This window comes from Myotis davidii, unplaced genomic scaffold (assembly GCF_000327345.1).
Source record: "Myotis davidii unplaced genomic scaffold, ASM32734v1 scaffold1286, whole genome shotgun sequence".
Taxonomy (NCBI): domain Eukaryota; kingdom Metazoa; phylum Chordata; class Mammalia; order Chiroptera; family Vespertilionidae; genus Myotis; species Myotis davidii.
In genome coordinates this window covers 347,130-362,949 of record NW_006296619.1, presented here as the reverse complement: position 1 = coordinate 362,949, position 15,820 = coordinate 347,130, and the positions used below count along the sequence as shown (strand labels likewise).

Here is a 15,820-nt window from a genome sequence, read left to right as displayed (position 1 = left end):
AGCAGAGGTTCTGGTTCTAATTGTATCTCTAACTGTTTGCAGACATATTTGGAAAATCCACCGAAGGAATAAGGAATGGGTAAGAAGAAAGGCAATGGATGGGCCCAACGACTTAAGACGAATACTCAATGGTTGGAAAAGCATGAATCTGTTTTGCTAACTTTCCACATTTCCCTTTCTCACCAAATCAGGCCCAACGCTAAAAGCACTGGAGGGAGGGGAGGCAGAGAAAAGAATGTGATTGGGGAAGGTTAGCTACATCACAACTAGCCAGTGTCCCGCATAGAATTAAGAGAATCCAATCCCCTGAAAAGTCCCTTTCCAAAGAAGATATGCAAATCGCCAACAGATATAGGGGAAAAAATGCTCATCATCACTAATCATCTGGGAAATGCAAATCAAAACCATAATGAGATATTACCTAACACATGAAATAAATAAATAAAATAAAATAAAATAAAAAGAGAATCCAATCCCACTGTTTGAAAGATACTGGGACTCTGCTAAAACACATCCAATCCCTCTGCCACCCACCATCCCCCACCATCCCCACTCTTAAAAGAAGCATAATTGAGATAGCTTGATGAAGGCACCAGCTGTTTCCACCACTCTCCCTCCCCCCAACTCCAGAGACCACAGTTCAAACTCACATCAAACACTTAATACAATTGACAGACCAGTAGGAAGGAGAAGCCTGGACTAAAATAGCAGGAAGAGTGCCAACTGGCCCCACTAAGAAGGAATGCTTTCTTGGCTCACTGTAAAAATAAGAAACCTTTGACATCCCCTCCCCTCTGCCTAATTATGTTCTCCTTTCCACAACCTATCCCACAGTGTCAAATGGATTGCAGTTTTTCCTCTTCAGCTCCTTGATCTATTTTCAAATGTCAGAAAATACAGGGGCAATATAAGGTTGAATGTAAAATAATACTTAGGAGATTGGAAGGCTTCCTGGACTGCAACAGCCAACCCTAGTACAGGGCTCCCACATAAGGACAAGGAGATAGGAACCCGCATAGCACTCTTTTCCGTGTTTCAAGTAAGGAAAGAATGGAGAGAACATTGTTTCCACACTTGAACATCAATGGTAACCCAATTTCTCAAGGCATGAGTAGCCAGTTAAAAGTATTAACTTGATCAGCCCCTCCACACCCACATTCTAAGTTGACCAGAGTTAGCCAAGAAGGAAGGGAAGGAAGTCAGAACTTCCTTTACAGACAGGAAGTAACATTGGCCCTTCCTGTCGAATTTTAAACAAATTGTCCAGTTGAGTTTCAATGTTAACATCCTCTCCTGACTTGTTCCACAATTTCAAAATGGAGAGGGGATATGAAGATTATCTTAAAGTTTCCCTTCCCCTAACAGGCAAGTCCAAGAGTGCTGGCATAACCCCCAAATCAGGTGGTGACATCTGTAATTCCAAAACAGTATAGGATAGCGTGGTAGAAAACTTGAGATTAGCCACTTGCTCACCATGTCCACTACCATGAGCTATTCTTCTCTACTTCTCATACTAATCAATGACCACTCACCTGAGAAATCACATAGATATGTTGCTTAACTCAAATGTTTAGGTTTTGTGGTCCTCAAACCTGAAAGCATGGATTTAAATATAAGGATAGATGGAATAACACAATCTTAAATCCTATATTCTAGACTCAGAACCTAGAAAGAACTGTCTCCCTTTGGAATTCTGAGTTGCTACCCTGGATCCCTATTTACATTGCAGATTGGGCAAAAAGATTAATTTTAAAATGTCTTAGTTTAGCTTTCCTCCAAGGAACAAAGAACTGTGCCACTTTTTGAAAGATTGGATCAGTTCAACATTCCATCCCAAAAGAAACCCCAAAGTCCTAAATCTAGCATTTAAGATCCTAGATAATTCTAGCCTTTTGACAATATCTATATATATAAAAGCCCAGCAACCAGAATGGTTGAACTACCAGAATGACCAGAACAACTGGTGGCTAAGATGCGCACTGCAGCAGCCAACCCACCTGATCTGGGCCCTGATTGCCCCCCCGACCCGACCCCCTGGCCAGCCCGGCCCCGATCAGCCCCCAACACCTCGATCGGGAACAGGCCAGCCAGCCAACCACCCACGGCCTCTCCCACCCGCCAGCCTGGCCCGATGGGCCCCCATAGGGGCAGGCTGGCCATACCCCACCCATGCACAAATTTGTGTACCAGGCCTCTAGTAATAGAAATAATCAAAATCTCTGGATTCAAGTGTTAACCCTGACACTTATCCAAGCAAGTTATTTTAACTTCTGGTTTGAGTAAGATTAAGTGAGTGGCAAAACATTTTTAGAAAAACCATAAAGAGAAATATTTCCAACAAGGTAGTATGTGTCACTAAAGATTTAGAAAATTAGAATGGCATTGAATAAGATTCTTTCAAGACAACTAAAAACATCTACAAATGTAGACATAATACATATCAAGCAGTTACTTTGAAGCAACTTCAAAATTTGGGGGAGCCCAGACAATGTGAATCAGTGGTTGAGTGCTGACCCATGAACCAAGAAGTCACCAGTTCTATATCCAGACAGGGGGTCAGGGCACATCCCTGAGTTGTGGACTCAATCCAGGCAGTTGATGTTTCTATCTCGCTTTCCCTCTCCCTTTCACTCTCTCTCTCAAAATCCATAAAAATGTATTTGTAAAAATATTTGGGGGAATCTCTGATTTCCTAGAATAATTCCTATGCAAGATGATACAGTTACCTGACCATAGGAAAAGGAAATAGAAGGGGGGGAAAAAGTTTCATGATTGAGGTCATCTCCCAAGGATGATATTAAGTAACAGATGACAACTAGATAGGTATAATTAAAGGGAAGAACAGAGGTTAAGTAAGGTCAAGCTAAACTCCAAACAAGAGAGGGAGACAGAGACTTCCTTCACTGGGGGACAGACTAGCTAAACCAGAAATCTACAGAGGGAAAGTAAGAATGGATGATTCAAGACACAAGTACTCTGGTAATCAGAAATCCTTTTACTTTCCCATATGGGGTTACCACAGGACATCACTAATTGGTGCTTCTTCCATCTTACCAAAGTATACCAGGCCAAGTAATTCAGTATATGCTTTAATAATCTTTATTGCTTAAACATACATATGGAAAGGGGAAAAAGACATACAGTTAGTTATCAGGAATGATCATCTACCCCAATGTGCAAGACAGAAATATGGATATGGTAACCTATAAAATGGTCCCTGAAAGTCATTAAATCCCAATGATTAAACTTTGGCAAAACTAGAGTTTTTTTGGTCAAATAAGCAAAGGAAAAGAGTTAAGTAGGGCAGGCATAATATTTGGTCAAAAGCACAAAAACCAAACCAACAAATGTACTCAAAAGGGAACTGTGCCGGATTTAGGTTATTACTTCTCCTGTTCACAGAAAATTGACTATGGAGGTAAGAAGGTGGAGAAATATATTTCTCTAGGGAAGAAAATTTTGATCTCACTTCCCAAATACAGACAGGCTTATTCTAAGTCATTGCCCTACTATTTATCTCCTAGACAAGGGTCATCAACCTATGCAAAATCTGCTACTCTGCAAATTATTTGCTGACTATACTCACTTGAACTTCTGCAATGGGACAAAGATGGCAGTTAAGTCAAATATTGCCTAAACTCCTTACAAATACACAAAGGTTAACAGCTATTGTCTACGAGATCTGAAGTGAGACAACAACTTTCTTTGTACTGTACAGTGAATGATGAGGTCCTATATTACCCTCTTCTTCCCCCTCAACACACTCCAATGGTGCCTCTCTATATAGGTCCAGTTCTCCCATCTCTCTAGCTGGCTGGTAAAAACGAGCCTCAGGGCCTTTGTACTTTCTACTCTTATCTACATGACTCCACCCTAATTACATCTAGATCTCTCTCAAACATACCTTTAAGTGAGGCCTTCCCTGACCACACTATTAAAAAAACCTCACATCCCTCCTTGCACTTATTCAGCACCCTACATATTCTACTTTATTTTTTCTCAACAACATAATATGTATTTGTTGCTTATTTATCTGTCTCTTTCAACTATAATATAAGTTCTGTGAGTATCTGGTAAGTATACTTACTGTTTAGTCCAGCATATAGCAAATTCTCAAATTTCCTTTGAATGAAGAATGTTTTACTTTTTTAATGAAAACAAACAGCTAAATTAAAAAAAAAAAAGAAATCAACTTTGCTTCATTTTTGTACTATAATCTTTTTTTCTCTTGTTATCTTAGGCCTATCAATTGGGGTCTCCTGTAGCTTCACCTGCAGATTTCGCTGACCTTCAGGAAGGCAGACATTCAAATAGCCAACTCTGCCCTGATTTAACAAAGTGGTCAATGGAGAAGAGAACAGCAGAGGGGTTATAGAACTCCCATTCCAACAAAGAAACAGTGGAAAGAAATCAGATTGGCACCAACTTCTCCTTTAAAATAGACTACTCTATTTTAAAAGTGTGCTGAATATACACCAGCTACTTTATTTCAATGAGATTTATTTCACTTGCAATGAACTGTAGGTGCTTTGATAAAGGTATTGAAAAGTTGACCTAGTTTCTATAACAATGTCCTATGTCCACAACTATCAGAATATATTTTAGTTTCTTAAAATACAAGCTCCCTAAAACAAAAATCTTTTTACTCCACAAAAAACTCTAAATGTGCTACTGTATTCCAATATAGAACAACATGGGAAGCACACACAAACCTGACATTTACTCTGGAAAAAGTAAATTTCATTTGCTCTACTGTCAAATTAACCAAAATGAGTAATTAACTAGCAAATGTGGATGAGACTGAAAATGGAAAAGATAAAAACTAATCTAAATTTTTGATCTCTTACTAAAAGAGATCAATCTTCTGAGATGACAACAATTAATCCTAATTTAGATCTAATTGAAATAAACCAGAAGCAGTAGCCTAATATTTGTACCTTTAGCACATGAGTTAAATCCTATATAATAAAAGGATAATATGCAATTGACCCTAACGGCAGAACAACTGGGAATCACTGGTTATTATGACACACACTGACCACCAGGGGGCAGGCACTCAATGCAGGAGCTGTCCCTTGGTGGTCAATGCACTCCCACAGGGGGAGCTCTGCTCAGCCACAAGCCATATTGATGGCTGCTAGTACAGCGGTGGTGGTGGGAGCCTCTCCCGCCTCCTCAGCAGCACTAAGGATGTCCAACTGCAGCTTAGGCCTGCTCCCCGCTGGCAAGTGGACATCCCCCGAGGGCTCCCGGGCTGCCAGAAGGATGTCTGACTGCCAGCTTAGGCCCAATCCCCCCAGGGAGCGGGCCTAAGCCAGCAGGTGGACATCCCCCAAGGGATCTTAGAATGAGAGAGGGCACAGGCTGGGCTGAGGGATGGCCCCACGAGTGCACAAATTTTTGTGCACCAGGCCTCTAGCTTATTTATAGTAAGAATCAGAAACTTTTCCCATATTGTTAGTGAGGCAAAGCAACAGCCATAAAGACCAACAACCTAAAGGGAAAATAAATAGGGCAGGGAAAGGGAGACACCAGAGAACAGGAAAGCAAACAAAAAGGAGAAAACTAGGAAAATCAGCCACTGGTTAAAAATGTGCAGACCTGGGTGGGGGAGTTTGACAGAAAGCTATGAATACCAATTGAAATTAGTTTAAATACTATTCAGAACACTAGTTTTATGGGTTACTTAATATGAAGGAAAGGAAGGAAAACTGTAGGCTGGAAGAAACCTAGAAGTTTCCAAACACGGCTGCATCTAATACATATATTTTCCACAGGCCACAGTTTGACGATCTGTAATAATAAAGGTGTAATATGCAAATTGACCAAACAACCGAAGAGCAGAACAACCTTCCAGATGACCACGCTATGACACGCACTGGCGCCAGGCCAGCCAAGGCAGGTGCCATGTGATTGGTCAGGGGGGTCCCGCCATTGCCCCATGATCACCCCACAGAGGGAGGCCCAGGCCACCCTCTGCGGGGTGATTGATGGGGGGGTGGGGGGGTCTCCACGATTGATCGCCCCAAAGAGAGAGCCTCTGTGTGGCAACCGGTAGTGGAGCCCCAGCCGGGTAGGGGGTGGGCCTTCCTCTGCGGTGCAATCAATCTGGGGGCCCCATGATCAATCGCCCTGCAGAGGGAGGCTGAGGCCAGCCAAGTAATCACACCCTACTCCTGTCACCAGCAGAGGGAGGCGACTAGTGGCGGGGAGCAAGGGGCCAGCACTGCATAGATGGCCCTGATCGCCAGGCAGGCCTAGGGACCCTACCCGAGGGGCCCCAGATTGTGAGAGGATGCAGGCTGGGCTGAGGGACATCCCCCCACACATGCACAAATTTCATGCACCAGGCCTCAAGTTCCATACATGAGTAGACCTCTTTCTTAACAACCACACTTCTTGCTCGGCTGGCATGGCTCAGTAATTGAGTGTCAACCTATGAATCTGGAGGTCACAGTTCAATTCCCAGTCAGGGCACATGCTCGGGTTGTGGGCTAAATCCCCGGTAGGGGGTGTGCAGAGGCAACTGATCAATGATTCTCTCTCATCATTGATGATTCTATCTCTCTCTCCCTTCCTCTCTGAAATCAATAAAAAAAATTTTTTTAAAAAAGAAGCACACTTCTCACAGGAAGCATTGATGAACTCAAAATTGCTACATGTCTCAGTTTTATTAATGTCCATAAATAAAGATTGAAATAGAGAATGTTTCTTAAACATAAAAGAGGGAGGTTTATTTCAAGAAAAGGGATAGTAAAAGCTGCCTTCATTTCTATGTAACGGTTTCCTGTACAACCACTCATAATGCAATGTTATCCTTGAAAACTTCAAGGTAAAGAATCTGATTCAAAGTCAAGAGTAATAAACCAAAACTAAGCTTTTTCAATCCATTCTCTGCCAAAATTAAAGTTTACCCTAGGATGCTGGAGTTCTGTCTCTTATAGATACAAAATGATGAGAAACACTTGTACTGCTTTTCCTTTTTTTTTTTACTAAAGCATCCAAGTCTCTGAAGAAATTACTGCAAGATATTCAAGCTTTGCCACCTGTTTTTCTTTCCCCACTCACACCTCACTTTACTTCATTAAAAGTTATCCATCCACAGCACGCTTATTTTGAACAACCACATCCACACCACTCCCAAACTTGCCTATTACTAAAGATACTTTTTCCCATTAAAAAAAAAAGTTAGCTTATCCATCCAGGAAGTCCATTTATTCTCTAATATAAGCATCTATATCTACCACAGAGTCTCAGGTTTTAAGAGACCTTAAAGGGCATTTATTCCAACAGACAAATTATGTTTGAGTTCATTTAAAGTATCCATTCTAATAGCAAGCACTTACAAGATATTAACATGAGCTGGGAACTGTTCTATGAATTTTAAATATATTAAATCATCTGATGGTCACAACATCCTATGCTATGGTTAATATTGTCCTCATTTTACAGACAAAGAGACCAAGGCATAAAGCAATTAAACAGCTTACCCAATATTACATGGCCAGTAAGTGGCAGAGCAACATTTGATCCCTGGCAGGCTGGCTCCAACATCCATGCTCTTACCTACTATGCTATGCTGCCTTGCCTCTCCATATTTATGGAACTCTCAGATTGGAAAGTTCCTGTTTGATTAGCATATTGATCAAAAAATAGAGAAAAGTAAAGCATCTGTGGCAAATGTTAACAATGGTGTCTAAATGAAAGAAGAGTATATAGGAATTATTGTGCTATTCTTGCAACTTTAAGTCTGAAATTTTTTCAAAATTAAAAGTTAAAAATTGCCCTAACCAGTTTGGCTCAGTGGATAGAGCATCAGCCTGTGGACTGAAAGGTCCCAGGTTCGATTCCGGTCAAGGGCATGTACCTTGGTTGCGGGTACATCACATCCCCAGTGGGAGGTGTGAAGGAGGCAGCTGATCGATGTTGCTCTCTCATCGATGTTTCTAACTCTCTATCCCTCTCCCTTCCTCTCTGTAAAAAAATCAATAAAATATATATTTTTTAAATAAAATTTTAAAAAGTTAAAAATTTACTTTTATCATCGTATAATGGGACATGTTTTGTGAAAGTAATGCCCAAATTACCTGTTTAAAGGCAGCTTTAAAATAAAGAAAACTCTGGATCCTTATAATATCCCCACTCCATGCCTGATCCAAATTGCCCACACTATTCGAGTCAGACTGAAGGACTCACTGGAGAAGTGGCCCTAAAAATGGGGAACACTATCCCTAAACCGGAATAGTAAATGTGGGCCATGTTCTCAATGCTTAATATTTAATAATCAACAATATACAATATACAATTCTAAGTAGAATTAGGGAGAAAAAGTATTTCCAAAAATACATTATACAACATAACTAAATACAAATAAATCCATGCCCTTATTTCCCCTAGCCTAGTTCTAACCTGAACAGTTGTTTTCCCCTCCTTACAATCTCCCTGCCAGACTATCTCAATGCTCTCTATTAGAAACCTTGAAGGCAGCTGCATTGGGCAGAGAAATCCTACTTCAGCATTTCCTCTCCTTTTGCAAGAGGAGAGAACATGAAATCACCCACTGATTACCTACAATTTATTCCTTTAGGCAAGTTTCTTGTTACTATTATTCTAAATTATACATGAAAAATTGGGTTCTTAAACTCATAAACTTCCCAATACACTTTGTGAACAAAATCTCCTGAAGTTTCATGGTGGAAGCAGTGACCAACAATACAGTGATATCCAAACACAATTCCGTTGAAACACTAATGTTCAAACTATCATCCCAATCTTTTTATGTTCTTATCAACAAATATAAAAATCACTCATTCTGACATGGCTGAAAGCAATATTCCCCTGATGCTGGCCTAATATGTTTAAGGTAACCAGTTCCTCTCCCCTAGAAGTGGCAACATTAAGATTTCAATGATTGAAGTTAACAGCTGTCTACATTATGAAATGAACTGATGAAGACCCTTACTGTTTTTTTTTTTCATGTATTATTTTTATTGATTTCAGAGAGGAAGGGAAACAGAGAGAGAGAGAAACAGCAATGATGAGAGAGAATCACTGATCAGATGCCTTCTGCACGCCCCCTGCTGGGGACCAAGCCCACAACCCAGGCATGTGCCCTTGATCAGAACCTAGCCCAGGACCCTTCAGTCCACAGGCCAACACCTTATCCACTGAGCAAAACTGGCCAGGGCGACCCTACTTCTTTATACTATTCTTTGGACTGCTTTCCCAGGAAAGAAACAGAATTAAAGAAAATTTTAAATTTTAAATCTTCAATATTTAAAGAAACTTTACTTAAAAATGGAATGTGGGAGATGACTCAAAGGTTGAAATTGAAACTACAGATTAGAGTAAAAGTTTCAAAATTACATTTCAATTTTATTAATTTAGGTGGTATTGCTTCCTATCTCAACGTCCTTTCAGCCTTCCCCACAAAGGTCCCTCACTCATTCCATCAAGATCCTTATTTAAACAAGGCTTACTGAATACCTCAGTGATAAGATAATACCTACATTCAAGCAGCTCATACTCTAGAAGGAAAGACAAAAGTAAATAGACAATTTTAATACAGTGTGATAACATTTGAACTACCCGCTATAAGCCTCTGTCCTGCAAATTGGCAGTATCATTCCAAACCACATGCCTGAAAATTCTCTGGAAAACATTTCATTGATAATCAGTGAACTCTGAGGCATTTCCAGTAAGTTTAAGAAAGGACAGCAATGGTGTGCATATGGAAAGATCCCTGTTCTAAAGATTGAAATAATAGCCATAATAGCATACCTACTTCTCCATTGCTTTATGGAAAGTGGATTTTTTACATATGTTATTCCAATAGGGAGGAGGTAAGCAATCTAAGTGAGGACTGACCCTCTGCAAGATGAAACACCCTTTCCTTTAGCAAAGGCTGATTTTAGTTCTGGCTCTTTTTTCTATTCTCTCTGGAGAATGGCAGTGCATTAGTGGTTAAGTCTGTGGACTTGGTAGGTAGTCAGGCCAGGGTTTAATCCTGGTCTTGGCCACTAACAAGCAGTGAAATTTCCAGCAAACCTCAGCTTCTCTGAGGCTCAAATCCTTTAAGAAAACAAAAACAGTTGTTGTGGGAAATTAAGTAAATAGTTTATGCAAAATGCTTAGCACCACGAGAAAAAAACAAGAGAGGGAGAGGGGCTGGCATTTAATAAGGGGGCCATCAGATACCAAAATAGAAAGCAATAAATTATACAGAGCTAATAATTTTTTATTCCAATTGAATAGTGATCTATGCTTAATTTATTTGCACCCATCCCTAGAGAGCAACTACCTCATAAACTTAAGGATAAATTGCAATTACTGGGAGCTTTTTTTTTTTAAAGATTTCCAATAGTCCCAATTCTTATAATAGCTGAGAGAACATGTTCTAGCCCCTCTGACTCTCCATAACTGAAACCCTAAGAAAGGCACTACAATTCTAACCACCAACAAGAAACCCTCACCTGGAACACAGATTATACCTTAGTCATATAACAAAGAAACCAACAGTACATGGGAGTCAAACAAGGAAAGAAAAATCTGCATAACTCATACTTACTTGTCATTTTTTATCCCAAAACCAAAATGATGAGCAAAACAAAAATCTAAAGATTTACTTATTCGTACCCCTTATTATATTTCCTGAAAGAACCAGTAGAGGTGAGGTAAAAGACAATCTTCCATTTTATCATCCAAAAGGCTCTATAGTACATACCAGTTAAAACAATGCCTCAGTTCGTGGAAATAGTCCTGGACGACAATTAACTAGGATGCTCACTGCAGCCACACAAAGCCCAGTATTTAAAGCTGGACCCAAATCACCACCATTCAGTCATCCAGAACCTATTTTCAAACTGCCTTTGTACTCCTTCAGATTCCCTCCTCCCTCCCCCTAAAGGTTGAGTAGGAAACCGACACTCTGGCAGCAATATGACCAACCCTTCAAAGATCCACCAAGAAACCTCCCTAGGCTGAAGTCAAAAACAGAGAACATTTGAAAGAGAAATTGGAAAATATCAAATAAGAACTAGAGCCCAACAGATTATAGACATTGTCTTTTTTCTTTCTTTTTAACTGCACTTGCTATAATTATGAGATCCAGACATGAAAAATCTTACTGTAGCCCTTGCAGATTATATTAAAAGGAGGAACAAAGTTGTTTCCTATGAAGCCACAACCTCATAAGGATGAAATCATCTTGCAAAAAATACTCTCAGTTCTAGAAAAGAAATACAAGGAAGTACTATAGTCTAAAAAGAATGGGGGGGGGGGCACAAAAATCAGAGGTTATAGACATATCAGTTTAAAGCTAATGAGCAGCTTACATATTAAGGCCCATCTTGTTACAATTAGGGCAGCACTTAATCCAGCTATAATTTTCAGACTGATTCGCATTTTCAACGATAGAAGGAAGAGAACACTCAGTTTTCAGCTACTGATGAGTTGGCTATATAATTATCTAGAATCAGTATTTTTTACAAGAACATATCTGCAAAAACAAACAAATCTTAAGATTAAATATAAGATTTGAAAGCACAGTCATGGGCCTTTAGCTCTTACAGATTTCTGATTTCACAGCAAACAAAAACTTACCTCCAAAAAAGAACTTTCAGTTTTGTTTAAAGTAAGAATTCCCCTTGTGCTTTCTCAAATCCTTTCTAAACACTAAAGTTTTATGTACAACATAAGTGTTTTCTCTTAGTCTAGCCTTATTTAATCCATGGCCCTTTAAGAGAGCATAAAGCTGAAAATATTTTCAGGTGTGTTGCCACTTTACTCAGGTGAACTAAAAAAAAGCATGATTAAGATGTCCTAATCCCTTTCGGCACATACACCAAATGCTATCGTATTTACAGATTGAAAATACAACACCTCCACAAATCTTTGCCATCAAAGGTAGTTTTAGAAAAGGGGATTACAATTCAGTTAACATGGACCCATCTGTTTTCTTTTATAAGGCAAAGCAGGGAGGCAACGTCTAGCAGGAGAATGAGGCTCCCACCCACCACACCTGGAAAGTAAAAGAGGGATCCACCCAGGAATAGCTGGGCTGAAACCGATCTGGGCCGTTCAAACTCTCTGTGGGAGAAAAACACCACCGATTAAGCTGCAAAGCCCCTAACAACTTTCCACTTCCACAAATCTAATGATAAAAGGGAAAGAAAAGTTTTGAAACACATGAAGTAGCATATGTATAACCAGCTTCTGACCCAGACAAATTCCTTTCCCAACTCACACGCAAAATGCCAAAAAAAAAGAAACCCAACCTTTGGTTTGGTCTCTGAAAACACAAGTTTGTAAGCTTAATCCAAAAAAATATATAAAATCAAAGAACACACCAAAATGTAAACTTTTGGAGTTGCTCTCACCCCCTCTGAATCTATTCATCTCTATCAGAGAGACCTAGAAGTTTGTTTCTGAATCTTGAATATTTTACCTTTTAAAAATATAATAAAATTCCCCAAAGTAAGAAGAAAAATTAATAATTGCTTAAAAGTTACCCGTCAGCATAGCAGAATCTCTCGTTTTTAAATTCCCTCTGGTTACCGTAAGGCAAAAATTCGATTTGGGTTATCCTCCTTTACCCGTCTGAATACACATTTTTTTAAAAGGCACACACCTCAAATGTGGACTTCTGTAAACCAGTCCTTTAAGAAAGAAACCCAAGGCTTCGTCAATGTGTTGAGAAAGACAAATCCAGCAAGGTAGTTGATTTTTTTCGCCACCTCTTCCTCCTTTCAGGATCTTTCCTGGTCTTCTTTCTCTCCCTCTTTTTTTTCCCTCAGATCCAACACCTAAAATGGAAGTTGCACCCAGCCAAAGGCTAGGGAGCCTGGGTGGTGACAAACTGATCTGGCAGCCCTACCCCCTCGCTTTCCTAAGTGATGTCAGTCCCTGAGAACTTCCAATAGGAGCCAGGCATAAATCAGGGAGCAGATTTTATCCAATAGGAAACTTCATTATAGGAAATTAAAAAAAAAAAAGGAAAGAGAGGAGGAGAGAAATGGGGAAGTTTTATATATATATTTATATTTAAAGTGGAAACCGTATAATATCGGAGGAGTTACCGCAGGGCTCTGGGGCCCCTAAGGAACAGAGCTTTATAGAAGGGCATGCCTAAGAGAGTCGGTTCTCTTTGAGGGTGTGGCTCTTGCTCTCTCTCCCTTCCTTTCCGGGTGAGGAAAAAGAGCTGATTTTATTTGCCTGCTGCTATTTGATTTGTTGCTTTCTACCCCAAAGCATTTTCCCAAAGGAAGCAATGGAGAGAGAAATCCTAAAAATAGAACTATTATATGGTGATTGGGATGATAAAGGATATCTGAGGTAAACTCGCAGATTCATTATTTTGGTTTAACTGCATTAGAGCTAATTAGAAAAAAATAAATGCCTGGACTTAAACAATTCTTAATGTCTATACTTTCAACTAGAAGGAAGCTGAATCCACTGGATTGTTGAGGAAAATCACTGTCTTCCCATTTGTCCCCAAATTAAAATAATGTGGGTTTGAGGGACAGAATAAATGGAATCCAACAAACAAGCAATATATTTACAGAAGATAACAGCATGTGTAAGGAAAAGTCTCACATCAAGAAAATTAGCTTTCTTTGTGAATTTCAAGCTTCTCTAGCTCATACATTCTCCTATTACACCTGTCCTAGAAAGTAAAAAGGATTATACAGGTATTCTTTTTCTGAGTTATTTTAATATGTTGTTAACCATTATTCACCCCATGTTTGATCTATAGTCCCATAGACCCTCATATTTGGTCTAAAGTGTCCAAAAGAACGCCTGAGAAGTGCTAGAAGACCAAACAGGCATCACAGCACTTGTTTGATGGGCTTTAAACAAACTAGAACGAACAGACTTTAGCTTTCATTATCTAAGATTCATCTCCTATTACCTTATCACATCAGCTAACTCTACTTTCCATCTATTCCTGCTCCTCCACAGCAAGTTCAAAAGCCAAAGGTAATTGCCAAAGGAAAACAATCAGCACAGAAATGTTTGCTGATTTCATGGGTTCCTAGATCAGAACCATATTCTAAATATTGTATTATTTTCTAGAAATGGATTGGTCTTGTTTCCCTCACACCACCACTAACAACTTGCAAGTGCTTTGCCTTCCCTTTTCGTGTGTATGTGTGTGTGTATGTGTGTGTGTGTGTGTGCGCGCACAAGCACACGCACGCACACGTATGTGTTTTCCTGTCTTCTACCACCAGAAGATAAGTTCCATGAAGGCATGAACAGTGTCTTTCTAGTACTGGTATATCCCAAGAGCTCAGCCTTATAGCAACAGATGAATGAGTGAATAAAGTCTCTTGGCTTACTACTTATGTAATCCTGGACAACATTAATGTATTTGTAGATTATATTCAAAATCTAGCCCAGCTGGTGTGGCTCAGTGGTTGAGCGTTGAACTATGAGCCAGAAGGTCACAGTTCGATTCCTGGTCAGGGCACATCCCAGGTTATAGGCTCTATCCTCAAAGAGGTACTTGCAGGAGGCAGCCAATCAACGATTCTCTCCCATAATAGATGTTTCTATCTCTCTCTTCCTCTCTGAAATCAATAAAAATATATATTTCAAAAATATATATAATTATATATAAAACATTTTAAAAGATAACTCAATGGTGAAAAAGTTATTACAATTTAAATAATCTGAAACAGCTATCTTCAAATAGAGCGTCTCAAGGATTAATATGCGCTAAGGAAAAACTGTTTACACTCAATTTATAAAAAATAAAAAGACTAGCCGAAACCGGTTTGGCTCAGTGGATAGAGCGTCGGCCTGCGGACTGAAGGGTCCCAGGTTCGATTCCGGTCAAGGGCATGTACCTGGGTTGCGGGCACATCCCCAGTGGGAGATGTGCGGGAGGCAGCTGATCGATGTTTCTCTCTCATCGATGTTTCTGACTTTCTATATCTCTCACTTCCTCTCTGTAAAAAATCAATAAAATATATTTTAAAAATAAATAAATAAATAAATAATGAAAAGACTAGTTCTAATTATTTTAAGCACCTACTGTGAGCCAGTAAATGTCAAGAATAATGAGATAGACATATTTCCTGCTCTCAGTAAGCTTATATTCTATCGGGGGGAGAAAGATTAATAAGTAAGGTGCCAGATGGAAGATTATACAGAGATTTCAGAGTCTGATGAGAATGACTTTTGGCCTGTTTTAAATATTTTTTATTGATTTCAAAGAGAGGAAGAGAGAGAATCATAGATCTGCTGCTTCCTGCATGCCCCCTACTGGGGATCAAGCTCAAAACCCAGGCATGTGACCCAACCAGGAATCGAACAGTCATGGGTCAATGTTCAACCACTGAGCAAAACGAGCCAGGCGACTTGTGGTCTGTTTTATTTTTTTACTTTTTTTTTTGTTTTAAATCCTCCCCCAAGGATATTTTTACATTGATTTTTAGAGAGAGTGGAAGAGAGAGAGAGGGAAAGACAGAGAGAAATATCAATGTGAGAGGAGCACATCAATTGGCTGCCTCCTGCATGAGCCCCATGCAGGGCCCCGGGCCAGGGAGGAGCCTGCAACCAGGTATGTGCCCTTGACTGGAATTGAATCCAGGACCCTTTGGTCCACAGGCTGATGCTCTATCCTCTGAGCCAAACTGGCTAGGGCTTGTGGTCTGTTTTAGATTGTATGTCAGGGACAAACTCCCTAGAGAGGTGACATTTAAGTTGAAATCTGAATGGTAAGAAGCAGCCAACCACGAGAAGATATGAGCAATGATAACTACTAATGCCAAAGCTTTAGAGTGTGGGGTTGAATCACACTGGATCCAGCAGAGTT

General features: G+C 39.8%; 1 protein-coding gene across 10 annotated transcripts in view; it reads right to left on the bottom strand.

Moving 5' to 3' along the window:
- The window catches only part of CTNND1 (catenin delta 1), a 48,843-nt gene extending 35,943 nt beyond the window's left edge, over positions 1–12,900 (bottom strand). For 6 of the 10 annotated variants that reach the window (XM_006772078.2, XM_006772079.2, XM_006772082.2 and 3 more), the window contains exon 1: positions 12,629–12,900. The gene's annotated coding sequence lies outside the window, so the exon portion shown is untranslated. Of the gene's footprint in view, positions 1–12,509; positions 12,534–12,628 lie in introns of those variants that run through there. The other 4 variants (XM_006772080.2, XM_006772081.2, XM_006772075.2 and 1 more) reach the window with 4 other exon arrangements.
- Between the last annotated feature and the right edge of the window lie 2,920 nt (positions 12,901–15,820).